Below are 14,364 nucleotides of genomic sequence, written 5' to 3' on the forward strand. Positions count from 1 at the left end.
CCCATGACCTCTGACTCCAAAGCCCATGCTCTTTCCATTGAGCCAAGCAGCTTAATAGTATTTGTTAAGCGCTTACTATTTGCCAAGCACTGTTCTAAGTGCTGGGGGAGATACAGGGTAATCAGGTTGTCCCATGTGGGGCTCACAGTCTTCATTCCCCTTTTCCAGATGAGGGAACTGAGGCACGGAGAAGTCAAGTGGCTTGCCCAAAGTCACACAGCTGATACGTGGCACTGTCAGAATTAGAACCCATGACCTCTGACTCCCAAGCCCATGGTCTTGCCACTAAGCCACGCTGTTCACTTCATGCCAGGCACCGTACTAGACTGTAAGGTGATTATGGGGTGGGAATGTGTCTGTTATAGTGTACTCTCCCCAGCGCTTAATACAGTGTTCTGCTCACAGTAAGGGTTCTATAAATATGATTGATTGATTAAATGTATAGTAATAATAATAATGGTATTTGTTAAGTGCTTACTATGTGCAAAGCACTGTTCTAAACGCTGGGGAGGTTATAAGGTGATCAGGTTGTCCCACGGCAAGCTCCCAGTCTTCATCCCCATTTCCCAGATGAGGTAACTGAGGCACAGAGAAGTGAAGTGTGACCAAAGTCACACAGCTGGCGGAGCCAGCATTTGAACCCATGACCTTTGACTCCAAAGCCCGGGCTCTTTCCACCGAGCCATACTGGTATGAAGTGCTGGGGTAGATACAGTACTTCCCAGGCGCTTAGTCCAGTGCTCTGCACACAGTAAGCGCTCAATAAATGCGATTGAATGAATGAATGAATACAGGATAACTGGGACTCAGAGACTAAGAGGGAGAGCATTCATTCATTCATTCAATCGTATTTATTGAGCGCTTACTGTGTGCAGAGCACTGTACTAAGCGCTTGGGAACTACAAGTTGGCAACATATAGAGACGGTCCCTACCCAACAGCGGGCTCAATGACTCTCCATTATGCAGATGAGGGAACTGAGGCACAGAGAAGTTAAGGGAGTTGCTCAAAGTCACACAGCTGGCAGTTGGCGGAGCCGGGATTTGAACCCATGACCCATGTCTCCAAAGCCCGGGCTCTTTCCACTGAGCCACCCTAGTATGAAGTGCTGGGGTAGATACAGGATAACTGGGACTCAGAGACTCAGTAAGAGGGAGAGCACTGACTCTCCATTATACAGATGAGAGAACTGAGGCACAGAGAAGTTAAGCAAGTTGCTCAAAGTCACACAGCTGACAGTTGGCGGAGCCGGGATTTGAACCCATGACCTATGTCTCCAAAGCCCGGGCTCTTTCCACTGAGCAACCCTAGTATGAAATACTGGGGTAGATACAGGATAACTGTATCCCGTATCCTCTCCATTATACAGATGAGAGAACTGAGGCACAGAGAAGTTAAGCGGGTTGCTCAAGGTCACACAGCTGACAGTTGGCGGAGCCGGGATTTGAACCCATGACCCATGTCTCCAAAGCCCGGGCTCTTTCCACTGAGCCACACTGGTATGAAGTGCTGGGGTAGATACAGGATAACTGTATCCCGTATCCTCTCCATTATACAGATGAGAGAACTGAGGCACAGAGAAGTTAAGCGAGTTGCTCAAAGTCACACAGCTGACAGTTGGCGGAGCGGGATTTGAACCCATGACCCATGTCTCCAAAGCCCGGGCTCTTTCCACTGAGCCACACTGGTATGAAGTGCTGGGGTATGTACAGGATAACTGTATCCTGTATCCTCTCCATTATCATCATCATCAATCTTATTTATTGAGCACTTACTGTGTGCAGAGCACTGTACTAAGCGCTTGGGAAGTACAAGTTGGTTACATATACAGACGGTCCCTACCCAATAGTGGGCTCACAGTCTAAAAGATTATAAAAGATTCCCCTCCATTATACAGATGAGAGAACTGAGGCACAGAGAAGTTAAGCGAGTTGCTCAAGGTCACACAGCAGACAAGCGGCGGAGTCGGGATTAGAATCCAGGTCCTCTGAGTCCCGGGCCTGGGCTCTTTCCACCAGACCACGTTTCCACAGTGGTGCGGCAAAGCCTTATTAAAATCATATCAAGAGCGAGTTTGGGAGTCAGAGGTCATGGGTTCGTATCCCGCGTCTCCCACATCATCATCAATCGTATTTATTGAGCGCATACTATGTGCAGAGCACTGTACTAAGCGCTTGGGAAGTACAAATTGGAAACATATAGAGACAGTCCCTCCCCAACAGTGGGCTCACAGTCTGCTTTGTGACCTTGGGCAAGTCACTTCACTTCTCTGTGCCTCAGTTCCCTCATCTGTAAAATGGGGATTAAGACTGTGAGCCCCACATGGGACAACCTCATCTCCTTGTGTTCCCCCCAGCTCTTAGAACAGTGCTTTGCACATAGTAAGCGCTTAACAAATACCAACATTATTATTATTATTATTATATCTAGACTGTGAGCCCACTGTTGGGTAGGGACCGTCTCTCTATGTTGCCAACTTGGACTTCCTAAGCGCTTAGTACAGTGCTCTGCACACAGTAAGCGCTCAATAAATACGAATGAATGAATGAATATCTCTTTCCAGAGGCCTTTCCCAACAAAGCTCTTGTTTTCTCAGCTCCTTTGTCCTTCCTTGTCACCTTCCCTCGACCTTGGATTTGAATTCTTTATTCACCCCACCCTCAGCCCCACGGCACTTATGTACACCAATCAATCAATCAATCAGTCAATCGTATTTATTGAGCGCTTACTGTGTGCAGAGCACTGTACTAAGCGCTTGGGAAGTACAAGTTGGCAACATCTAGAGACGGTCCCTACCCAACAGTGGGCTCACAGTCTAGAAGGGGGAGACATTTATTTACTTTTATTAATGCCTGCCTCCCTTCAAGACTGTAATATCACCATGGGCAGGGCACGTATCAACCAACTCTGTTCGCTAATAATAATAATAATAATAATAATAATAATAATAATAATAATAATAATAATAATAATAATAATAATAATAATAATAGCATTTATTTAGAGAAGCAGCGTGGCTCAGTGGAAAGAGCCCGGGCTTTGGAGTCAGAGGTCATGGGTTCAAACCCCGGCTCCGCCAATTGTCAGCTGTGTGACTGTGGGCAAGTCACTTAACTTGTCTGTGCCTCAGTTCCCTCATCTGTATAATGGGGATTAAGACGGTGAGCCCCCCGTATTCTATTTATTTTATTTTGTTAATATGTTTGGCTTTGTTCTCTGTCTACCCCATCTAGACTGTGAGCCCACTGTTGGGTAGGGACCGTCTCTAGATATTGCCAACTTGTACTTCCCAAGCACTTAGTACAGTGCTCTGCACACAGTAAGCGCTCAATAAATATGATTGATTGATTGACAACCTGATCACCTTGTAACCTCCCCAGCGCTTAGAACAGTGCTTTGCACATAATAAGTGCCCAATAAATGCCATTATTATTATTATTATTATTATTATTATTAAGCGCTTACTATGTGCAAAGCACTGTTCTAAGCACTGGGGAGGTTACAAGGTGATCAGGTTGTCCCACGGGGAGCTCACAGCCTTAAACAGTGCTTTGCACATAGTAAGTGCTTAATAAATGCCATTATTATTATTATTATTATTAATCCCCATTTGACAGATGAGGGAACTGAGGCCCAGAGAAGTGAAGTGACTTGCCCAAAGTCACCCAGCTGACAATTGGCGGAGCCGGGATTTGAACCCATGACCTCTGACTCCAGAACCCGGGCTGTTTCTACTGAGCCACGCTGCTTCTTGTGCTCAACGCTTAGACCAGTGTTTGGCACCTCGTAAGCGCTTAGCTTATGCAGTGTGAGGAGCCAGAGATAGTCGGGAGTTGGGGTCCCCAGGACCCTGGGAAACCTGTACAAGCAAGAGAAGCAGCGTGGCTCAGTGGAAAGAGCCCGGGCTTTGGAGTCAGAGGTCATGGGTTCAAATCCCGGCTCTGCCAATTGTCAGCTGGGTGACTTTGGGCAAGTCACTTCACTTCTCTGGGCCTCAGTTCCCTCATCTGGAAAATGGGGATGAAGACTGTGAGCCCCACGGGGGACAACCTGTTCACCTTGTAACCTCCACAGCGCTTAGAACAGTGCTTTGCACATAGTAAGCGCTTAATAAATGCCATCATTATTATTATTATTACACGTCTGGGAAGGCCTCATGGCTGGGAAGCAGCATGGCTTAGAGGAAAGAGCCCGGGCTTTGGAGTCAGAGGTCGTGGGTTCTAATCCCGACTCCGCCACTTGTCAGCTGTGTGACTTTGGGCAAGTCACTTCACTTCTCTGGGCCTCAGTTCCCTCATCTGGAAAATGGGGATGAAGACTGTGAGCCCCATGTGGGACAACCTGATCACCTTGCATCTACCCCAGCGCTTAGAACAGTGCTTTGCACATAGTAAGCGCTTAATAAATGCCATCATTATTATTAGTATTGTCATGGGTTCAACCTGTGATTAAGACTTTGAGCCCCATGTGGGACAACCTGATCACCTTGTATCTACCCCAGCGCTTAGAACAGTGCTTTGTACATAGTAAGCGCTTAACAAATACCAACATTATTATTATTATTATTATTATTAAAATTATTATTAAGTCCCAGAAGACCACTGGGCCTGAACTAGGCCTGAGTCAGGCATCTGTACCATTACTAAAGGGCCCTGAATGTCTGCTTTAGAGGCCCAAGTGCTCTGCACACAGTAAGCGCTCAATAAATACGACTGAATGAATGAATGAGGTCCCCAGACTGAGCCCCTCCTTCCTCTCCCCCTCCTCCCCCTCCCCATCCCCCCCGCCTTACCTCCTTCCCCTCCCCATTCATTTCATTCATTTAATCATATTTATTAAGCGCTTACTGTGTGCAGAGCACTGTACTAAGCGCTTCGGAAGTACAAGTTGGCTGTATAGATGTATATATGTTTGTACGTATTTATTACTCTGTTTATTTTATTTGTACATATTTATTCTATTCATTTTATTTTGTTAATATGTTCTGTCTTGTTGTCTGTCTCCCCCTTCCAGACTGTGAGCCCACTGTTGGGTAGGGACCGTCCCTAGACGTTGCCAACTTGGACTTCCCAAGCGCTTAGTACAGTGCTCTGCACACAGGAAGCGCTCAATAAATACGATTGATTGATTGATGGTGGGGGGGAAGAACAAAGGGAGCAAGTCAGTGTGACACAGAAGGGAGTGGGAGGCTCACCCTGACCCGTGGCCGCTTCTGCTCAGGGAAATCAATCAATCAATCAATCAATCGTATTTATTGAGCACTTACTGTGTGCAGAGCACTGTACTAAGCGCTTGGGAAGTCCAAGTTGGCAACACATAGAGACAGTCCCTACCCAACAGTGGGCTCACAGTCTAGAAGGGGGAAGGAGCTCAGACCTCCGGGCCCAGCCTGGACCATGGTCAATTCAGGCCCACAACGTGTTTTCGCCTGGTGCCCACCTTGGCCCCGTTATTGAGAATCAATCAATCAATCAATCAATCGTATTTATTGAGCGCTTACTGTGTGCAGAGCACTGTACTAAGCGCTTGGGAAGTACAAGCTGGCAATGTACTCAATGTACTCTATGTACTCAATCATTACTCAATTACTCAATTACTCAATTATTACTCTATTTATTACTCTATTTATTCATTATTACTCTATATTTATTTATTTATTTATTTTACTTGTACCTATCTATTCTATTTATTTTATTTTGTTAGTATGTTTGGTTTTGTTCTCTGTCTCCCCCTTCTAGACTGTGAGCCCACTGTTGGGTAGGGACCGTCTCTTTATGTTGCCAACTTGTACTTCCCAAGCGCTTAGTACAGTGGTCTGCACACAGTAAGCGCTCAATAAATACGATTGATTGATTGATTACAATCTAGAGTAGGGGAGACAGATGTCAGTACAAATAAATAAAATGAGAGCTAGGTACATAAGTACTATGTACATAAGAGAAGCAGTGTGGCTCATTGGAAAGAGCATGGGCTTTGGAGTCAGAGGTCATGGGTTCAAATCCTGGCTCCGCCAATTGTCAGCTGTGTGACTTTGGGCAAGTCACTTCACTTCTCTGGGCCTCAGTTCCCTCATCTGTAAAATGGGGATGAAGACCGTGAGTCCCAAGTGGGACAACCTGATCGCCTTGTAACCTCCCCAGCGCTTAGAACAGTGCTTTGCACATAGTAAGCGCTTAACAAATGCCATCATTATCATTTATTATTACTGCGGGGCTGGGAGGGGGGAAGAGAAAAGGGAGCCAGTCAGGATGACGCCGAAGGAAGTGGGAGATGAGGAAAAGTGGGGCTGAGTCAGGGAAGGCCTCTTGGAGGAGATGGGACTTCAGGAAGGATTTGGAGCGGGGCAGAGTGGTTGTCTGGTGGATTTGGGGAGGGAGGGCATTCCAGGCCGGAGACAGGATGGGGGCCAGGGGTTGGCGGTGAGACTGGCAAGGTGGAGGCCCAGGGAGGAGGTTATTACAGGAGCAGAGGGTGCGGGCTGGGCTGGAGAAGGAGAGAAGGGAGGTGAGGTAGGAGGGGGCCAGGGGATGGACGCCTTTAAAGTCAATGGTAAGGAGTTTTTGTTTGATGTGAAGGCCAGTCCAGCGCTTAGTCATTCATTCATTCATTCATTCAATCGTATTTATTGAGCGCTTACTGTGTGCAGAGCACTGGACTAAGCCCTTGGGAAGTGCAAGTTGGAGGTTATTGTCTATTAACCTCCAGAGCATAAGCTCCTTGTGGGCAGGGAATGGGTCTGTTGTTGCACCGCACTTTCCCAAGTGCTTAGTCCAGTGCTGCGCACACGGTAAGCGCTCAGTATTCATTCAATCGTATTTATTGAGCGCTTACTGTGTGCAGAGCACTGTACTAAGCGCTTGGGAGAGTACAATTTGGCAACATAGAGAGACGGTCCCTACCCAACAACGGGCTCACAGCCGAGAAGGGGGAGACAGACCACAAAACAAAACATGTGGACAGGGGTCAAAACCCTCAGAATAAATAGTATTATAGCTATAATATATATATATATGGTATATATATGGTAATTATGGTAATTACCATTATGTATGGTAATGTGTATATATATATATATATATATATACATTCATTCATTCAATTGTATTTATTGAGCGCTTACTGTGTGCAGAGCACTGTACTAAGCGCTTGGGAAGTACAGTATGTTTGGTTTTGTTCTCTGTCTCCCCCTTTTAGACTGTGAGCCCACTGTTGGGTAGGGACCGTCTCTCTATGTTGCCAACTTGGACTTCCCAAGCGCTTAGTCCAGTGCTCTGCACACAGTAAGTGCTCAATAAATACGACTGATTGATTGATCAGTAAATAGGATCGACTGACCGCCTCACAGTTTGTGAACGCCCCCGCGGCTTGGGCCCCGAGTCTTCCCTGCGGCAGGATAACCCGCTCCCACACACACACCCCAGGCCCTACCCCCCGGCCTCGGAGTTGCAGTGTTTACACTCCCACGTTCCTGGGCCCGTCAGTTATATCATGTCGCACGTTCTTGGCATTTCTCCGGCTCCGACCCCCGGGAGCCCGTTCCCGGAAGAAGGATTTGCTGTGAACCGAGTCCGTCCCGCAGGCCCGGGAGCGTCCCCTGGGTCGGGAGAACCAGTTCCTCGAACAGGGGTTCGGAGCGGGGACAGATGGGCGGGCGCCAAGGCCGGGCCCAAGATGGCGGGATGATGATGATGATGATGGCATTTGTTACTGCCGCTGTCCTAAGCGCTGGGGGGGATACAAGGTGATCAGGTTGTCCCTCGTGGGGCTCACAGTCTTCATCCCCATTTGACAGATGAGGGGGATACAAGGTGATCAGGTTGTCCCTCGTGGGGCTCACAGTCTTCATCCCCATTTGACAGATGAGGGGGATACAAGGTGATCAGGTTGTCCCTCGTGGGGCTCACGGTCTTCACCCCCATTTGACAGATGAGGGAACTGAGGCCCAGAGAAGTGAAGTGACTTGCCCGAAGTCACGCAGCTGACTTCCCAAGCGCTTTTGTACTTCCCAAGCGCTTTTGTACTTCCCAAGCGCTTAGTACAGTGCTCTGCACACAGTAAGCGCTCAATAAATACGATTGATTGTGAAGTGGCAGAGCCGGGAGTAGAACCCGTGACCTCTGGCTCCCAAGGCCCGGCTTTTTCCACTAAGCCATGCTGCTTCTCAATAGTAATAATAATCGTATTTATTAAGTGCTTGCTATGTGCCTAGCTCTTTTCCAAGCGCTGGGGTAGATACAAGGTGATCAGGTTGTCCCTCGTGGGGCTCACAGTCATCATCCCCATTTGACAGATGAGGTAACTGAGGCCCAGAGAAGTGAAGTGACTTGCCCAAAGTCACACAGCTGACAAGTGGCAGAGCCGGGATTAGAACCTGTGACCTCTGGCTCCCAAAGCCCAGCTTTTTCCACTAAGCCATGCTGCTTCTCAATAATAGTAATAAGCGTATTTATTAAATGCTTGCTATGTGCCTAGCGCTTTTCCAAGCGCTGGGGTAGATACAAGGTGATCAGGTTGTCCCTCGTGGGGCTCACAGTCTTCATCCCCATTTGACAGATGAGGGAACTGAGGCCCAGAGAAGTGAAGTGACTTGCCCAAAGTCACGTAGCTGACAAGTGGCGGAGCCGGGAGTAGAACCCATGACCTCTGGCTCCCAAGCCCAGGCTTTTCCCACTAAGCCACGCCGCTTCTCAATAATAATAATAATTGTATTTATTAAATGCTTGCTATTCATTCCTTCATTCATTCATTCAATCGTATTTATTTAGTGCTTACTGTGTGCAGAGCACTGTCCTAAGAGCTTGGGAAGTACAAGTTGGCAACATATAGATGTGCCTAGCACTGTTCCAAGCCCTGGGGTAGATACAAGGTAATCAGGTCGTCCCTCGTGTGGCTCACAGTCTTCATCCCCATTTGACAGATGAGGGAACTGAAGCCCAGAGAAGTGAAGTGACTTGCCCAAAGTCACACAGCTAAGTCACTGAGGCCCAGAGAAGTTAAGTGACTTGCCCAAAGTCACACAGCTGACAATTGGCGGAGCCGGGGTTTACTTAACTTGTCTGTGCCTCAGTTACCTCAGTTGGAGAAGCAGCATGGCTCAGTGGAAAGAGCCCGGGCTTTGGAGTCAGAGATCATGGGTTCAAATCCTGGCTCCGCCAACTGTCAGCTATGTGACTTTGGGCAAGTCACTTCACTTCTCCGGGCTTCAGTTCCCTCATCTGTCAAATGGGGATTAAAACTGTGAGCCCCCCGTGGGGCAACCTGATCACCTTGTAACCTCCCCAGCGCTTAGAACAGTGCTTTGCACATAGTAAGCGCTTTAGCAAAAGGCACAAGGAACGAATCCCCCATTTTGCAGATGAGAGAACTGAGCCACAGAGAAGTGACTCCCCTAATGGGCCTGAGGGGAAAGCCAGGGCCCTGGGAGATGGGCAGGGCTGGAGGCCCATGCGGAATTGCTACTCTCCAAATTCATTCATTCAATCGTATTTATTGAGCGCTTACTGTGTGCAGTGCACTGTACTAAGCGCTTGGGAAGTACAATTTGGCAACATATAGAGACAGTCCCTACCCAACAGCGGGCTCACAGTCTAAAAGGGGGAGACAGAGAACAAAACCAAACATATTAACAAAACAAAATAAATAGAATAAATATGTACAAATAAAATAGAGTAATAACTACGTACAAACATATATACATATATACAGGTGGTGTGGGGAGGGGCAGGAGGGGAATTTGTTATTAAGTCCTTACTATGTGCAAAGCACTGTTTGAAGCGCTGGAAAAAACACGAGAGCAGTTTCCTCTTGGCCACCCTCCCTCCCTGACACCCTTGACGCCTCCCGTCAATCAATCAATCAATCAATCGTATTTATTGAGTGCTTACTGTGTGCAGAGCACTGTACTAAGCACTTGGGAAGTCCAAGTTGGCAACTCCTAGAGACAGTCCCTACCCAACAGTGGGCTCACGGTCTAGAAGGGGGTGACAGACAACAAAACAAAACATATTAACACAATAAAATAAATGGAATAGATATGTACAAATCCCACCTCTGATATGAGCGTCCCCCTGGAACTGGAGGGAAGTGGATGCAGAACAAAGAAGGGGGGTGAGACCAGGAATCTAGGCTGTGAGCCCACTGTTGGGTAGGGACCGTCTCTCTATGTTGCCAACTTGGACTTCCCAAGCGCTTAGTACAGTGCTCTGCACACAGTAAGCGCTCAATAAATACGATTGAATGAATGAAAAGGAATCCATTCCCACAGGGAACTGTGCAGTTGGAAACTCTGGCAGGTCTCGAGGGGTTTGGGGAGACTGGTGTTGGGTCACTGGGGGAGAGTCAGGGATAATAATAATAATGATAATGGCATTTATTAAGCACTTACTATGTGCAAAGCAATCAATCAATCAATCAATCGTATTTATTGAGGGCTTACTTTGTGCAGAGCACTGTACTAAGCGCTTGGGAAGTACAAGTTGGCAACATATAGAGACAGTCCCTACCCACCAGTGGGCTCACAGTCTAAAAGGGGGAGACAGAGAACAAAACCAAACATACTAACAAAATAAAATAAATAGAATAGATATGTTCAAGTAAAATAAATAAATAGAGTAATAAATATGTACAAACATATATACATATATACAGGTGCTGTGGGGAAGGGAAGGAGGTAAGATGGGGGGGATGGAGGGGGGATGAGGGGGAGAGGAAGGAAGGCACTGTTCTAAGTGCTGGGGAGGTTACAAGGTGATCAGGTTGTCCCACGGGGGGCTCACAGTCTTCATCCCCATTTTACAGATGAGGGATTCATTCAATTCATTCAATCGTATTTATTGAGCGCTTACTGTGTGCAGAGCACTGTAGAGGGGAGGGTCAGGGGTGTTGGACGGTCAGTGCTGGGTCACTGCTGGAGAATCAGGGATGGAGAGGGGATGATGATGTTGGTATCTGTGGAGCACTTACTATTTTCCAAGCATTCATTCATTCATTCAATCGTATTTATTGAGTGCTTACTGTGTGCAGAGGATTGTACTAAGGGCTTGGGAAGTGCAAGTTGGTAACATATAGAGACGGTCCCTACCCAACAACGGGCTCACAGTCTAGAAGGGGAGACAGACAACAAAACAAAGCATATTAATAAAATAAATAGAATGGCAAATATGTACAAATAAAATAAATGGAGTAATAAATCTGTACAAAGAGGCAGGACGTGGGCCAGGGGTTGGAGGTGAGACAGGCAAGACGGAGGCTCAGTGAGAAGGTTAGAGGCACCAATCAATCAATCGTATTTATTGAGCGCTTACTGTGTGCAAAGCACTGTACTATTCCTCACTAGAGGATAGGAATGTGTGGGGTGGGATGGAGAGGGAGAGAAGGGAGGAGGGGGCGAGGTGATGGACAGCTTTGAAGCCGAGGGTGAGGCGTTCTCCTCTGATATGGACTGTTCTAAATGCTGGGGTAGATACAAGGTCAATCAATCAATCAATCAATCAATAGTATTTATTGAGTGCTTACTGTGTACAGAGCACTGGACTAAGCGCTTGGGAAGTACAAGTTGGCAACATATAGAGACAGTCCCTACCCAACAGTGGGCTCAATCAATCAGTCAATCAATCAATTGTATTTATTGAGCACTTACTGTGTGCAGAGCACTGTACTAAGTGCTTGGGAAATACAGGTTGTCAACATATAGAGACAGTCCCTACCCAACAGTGGGCTCGCAGTCTAGAAGGGGGAGACAGAGAACAAAGCCAAACATACTAACAAAATAAAATAAATAGAATATATATGTACAAGTAAAATAAATAAATACAGTAATAAATATGCACAAACATATATACATATATACAAGTGCTGTGGGGAAGGGAAGGAGGTAAGATGAGGGGGATGGAGAGGGGGATGAGGGGGAGAGGAAGGTCATCAGGTTGCCCCACGTGGGGCTCACAGTCTTATAATAATGATGGCATTTATTAAGCGCTTGCTACGTGCAAAGCACTGTTCTAAACGCTGGGGAGATTACAAGGTGATCAGGTTGTCCCACGGGGGCTCACAGTCTTCATCCCCATTTGACAGATGAGGGAACTGAGGCCTAGAGAAGGGAAGTGACTTGCCCAAAGTCCCACAGCTGACAGTTGGCAGAGCCGGGATTTGAACCGGATTAGGAGGCCTTCCCAGACTGAGCCCCTTCCTTCCTCTCCCCCTCGTCCCCCTCTCCATACCCACCCCATCTTACCTCCTTCCCTTCCCCACTGCACCTGTATATATGGATATATGTTTGTACGTATTTGTTACTCTATTTATTTATTTATTTATTTATTTATTTTACTTGTACATATCTATTCTATTTATTTCATTTTGTTAGTATGTTTGGTTTTGTTCTCTGTCTCCCCCTTTTAGACTGTGAGCCCACTGTTGGGGTAGGGACTGTCTCTCTATGTTGCCAACTTGGACTTCCCAAGCGCTTAGTCCAGTGCTCTGCACACGGTAAGCGCTCAATAAATACGATTGATGATGATGATGATGATGAATGACTGAATATATATATACATATATATATTATAGCTATAATACTATTTATTCTGAGGGTTTTGACCCCTGTCCACATGTTTTGTTTTGTGGTCTGTCTCCCCCCTTCTAGGCTGTGAGCCCGTTGTTGGGTAGGGACTGTCTCTATATGTTGCCGAATTGTACTCTCCCAAGCACTTAGTACAGTGCTCTGCACACAATAAGTGCTCAATAAATGCGATTGAATGAATGAATATTTTATATATATATATATATATATATATATATATATATGTAATAGCTATAATACTATTTATTCTGAGGATTTTGACCCCTGTCTACATGTTTTGTTTTGTGGTCTGTCTCCCCCTTCTAGGCTGTGAGCCCATTGTTGGGTAGGGACCGTCTCTATATGTTGCCGAATTGTACTCTCCCAAGCGCTTAGTACAGTGCTCTGCACACAGTTAAGCGCTCAATAAATACGATTGAATGAATGAATGAATGAATGAATGAACCCATGACCTCTGACTCCAAAGCCCGGGCTCTTTCCGCTGAGCCCCGCTGCTTCTCTAACATCCTCATTTGGAAAACCGAGGCCCAGAGAAGCCAAGTGACCGGCCCAAAGTCACCCAGCTGATAAGTGGCAGAGCCGGGACCCCTGAGTCCCAAGCCCGGGCTCTTGCCACTGAGCCATGTGGCTTCTCGGGGGAGAGACGGGGGGTTTTGGGGGGTCCATCCTTAAACTCCGCAGGAGGCAGCCAACGTCCTGGTGCGGCCTTGGACGGAGCCCGGGGCTGGACGTGTGGAAGGGGGCGACCAGTATATATGTATATATGTTTGTACAGATTTATTACTCTTTTTCTTTATTTATTTATTTATTTTACTTGCACATATCTATTCTATTTATTTTATTTTGTTAGTATGTTTGGTTTTGTTCTCTGTCTCCCCGTTTTAGACTGTGAGCCCACTGTTGGGTAGGGACTGTCTCTCTCTGTTGCCAACTTAGTCCAGTGCTCTGCACACAGTAAGTGCTCAATAAAGACGATTGATTGATTGATTGATTGAAGTGACTTGCCCAAAGTCACCCAGCTGACGAGTGGCAGAGCCGGGATTTGAACCCTTGACCTCTGACTCCAAAGCCCGGGCTCTTCCCACTGAGCCACGCTGCTGACCTTGTAGTAAGCGCTCAATAAATACGATTGATTGATTGATTGATTGAAGTGACTTGCCCAAAGTCACACGGCTGACGAGTGGCAGAGCCGGGATTTGAACCCTTGACCTCTGACTCCAAAGCCCGGGCTCTTCCCACTGAGCCACGCTGATGACCTGGTAGTAAGCGCTCAATAAATACGATTGATTGATTGATTGATTGACGTGACTTGCCCAAAGTCACACGGCTGACGAGTGGCAGAGCCGGGGTTTGAACCCTTGACCTCTGACTCCAAAGCCCGGGCTCTTTCCACTGAGCCAAACTGATGACCTTGTAGTAAGCGCTCAATAAATACGATTGATTGATTGATTGATTGAAGTGACTTGCCCAAAGTCACACGGCTGACGAGTGGCAGAGCCGGGGTTTGAACCCTTGACCTCTGACTCCAAAGCCCGGGCTCTTTCCACTGAGCCACGCTGATGACCTTGTAGTAAGCGCTCAATAAATACGATTGATTGATTGATTGATTGAAGTGACTTGCCCAAAGTCACACAGCTGACGAGTGGCAGAGCCGGGGTTTGAACCCTTGACCTCTGACTCCAAAGCCCGGGCTCTTCCCACTGAGCCACGCTGATGACCTTGTAGTAAGCGCTCAATAAATACGATTGATTGATTGATTGACTGAAGTGACTTGCCCAAAGTCACACGGCT

At 47.0% G+C, this 14,364-nt stretch overlaps 1 protein-coding gene across 1 annotated transcript in view; it reads left to right on the forward strand.

Annotated features, from left to right (window-relative positions):
• The window catches only part of KCNQ1 (potassium voltage-gated channel subfamily Q member 1), a 192,278-nt gene that overhangs the window by 32,134 nt on the left and 145,780 nt on the right, over window positions 1–14,364 (forward strand). The gene's annotated exons all lie outside the window — the stretch shown is intronic.

Source organism: Tachyglossus aculeatus, chromosome 22 (genome assembly GCF_015852505.1).
Source record: "Tachyglossus aculeatus isolate mTacAcu1 chromosome 22, mTacAcu1.pri, whole genome shotgun sequence".
NCBI lineage: Eukaryota > Metazoa > Chordata > Mammalia > Monotremata > Tachyglossidae > Tachyglossus > Tachyglossus aculeatus.